General features: G+C 41.7%; 1 protein-coding gene across 2 annotated transcripts in view; it reads right to left on the bottom strand.

Moving 5' to 3' along the window:
• The window catches only part of Pigl (phosphatidylinositol glycan anchor biosynthesis class L), a 56,733-nt gene that overhangs the window by 27,060 nt on the left and 28,682 nt on the right, over positions 1 to 991 (bottom strand). The window lies entirely within an intron of this gene.

The following is a 991-nucleotide window of genomic DNA, read 5'->3' as shown; positions in this document are numbered from 1 at the left end:
AAACGTAATTGGGCATTTTGTATTTTATTCATGAAACACATACCTTTTTGCAGGTTAATTGTTCTGTCTGGTAAGTAATAAAGTGGTTGTTGTTAAAAAAAAAAAAAAGACCTTAGCGATAATCTAAGAGAACATTTATTTTATGAACAGAGCACTGGAGATTGGAGTGTGGGTGTGCCTACTTGCCTCACGGGGCCAAGGGAGGCCAGATCTAAAGTCCTGTTGCTTGAGATAAGTTGCAGGTCTGTTAGTTTCTTTGTTTGAGATAGTATCTTACACTATAGTCCAAGTAGGCCATGAACTTCCAGCAATCCTCCTGCCTCAGCCTCTCAAGGGATGGAATTACAGGCATGTGCTTCTGTGCCTGGCCCAGGTCTATTTTAAGAATCACTTTATTTGGGGATGGAGAGATGCCTTAGCCCTTATAAACACGTGCTTCTCTTCTAGGGGACCTGGATTCAATTTCCAGTTCTCACAAGAGTCTGTTACAAGAATTTCATAAGTCTCATGTGATCTGATGCCCTTTTCGGACCTCTGCAGACCAAATGGCCCCACACATAAGTAAATTAACTGTAAATAACTAATTTTATTTATTTGTGAGTGTGTGCATGTGCAAGTGCATGCATGCCTCGGTGTGTGAAGGTCAGAGGACAACTTACAGAAGTCAGTTCTCTCCCTCCACCACATGGGTCTAGGGAGCAAACTCAGGTTGTCAGCTTTACCTGTTGAGCCACCTTGCCAGACCCCAAGTCCATCCGTCCATCTATCCATCCATCTAGCTATCTATTAATCAATCAATCTATCTATCTGTCTATTTTGTTGTTATTGTTGTTTCTTTGAGACAAGGTTTCTCTGTGTAACCCTGGCTATCCTGGAACTCACTCTGAAACCAGGATGGTCTTGAACTCACAGAGCTCTTCCTACCTCTGACTCACAAGTGCTGGGATTAAAGGTAAAAACCTGGCCCCAACTTTATTTTTTATTTTTTTTT

Source organism: Mus caroli, chromosome 11 (genome assembly GCF_900094665.2).
Source record: "Mus caroli chromosome 11, CAROLI_EIJ_v1.1, whole genome shotgun sequence".
Lineage (NCBI taxonomy): Eukaryota > Metazoa > Chordata > Mammalia > Rodentia > Muridae > Mus > Mus caroli.
This window is presented reverse-complemented; position numbering and strand designations above follow the sequence as displayed.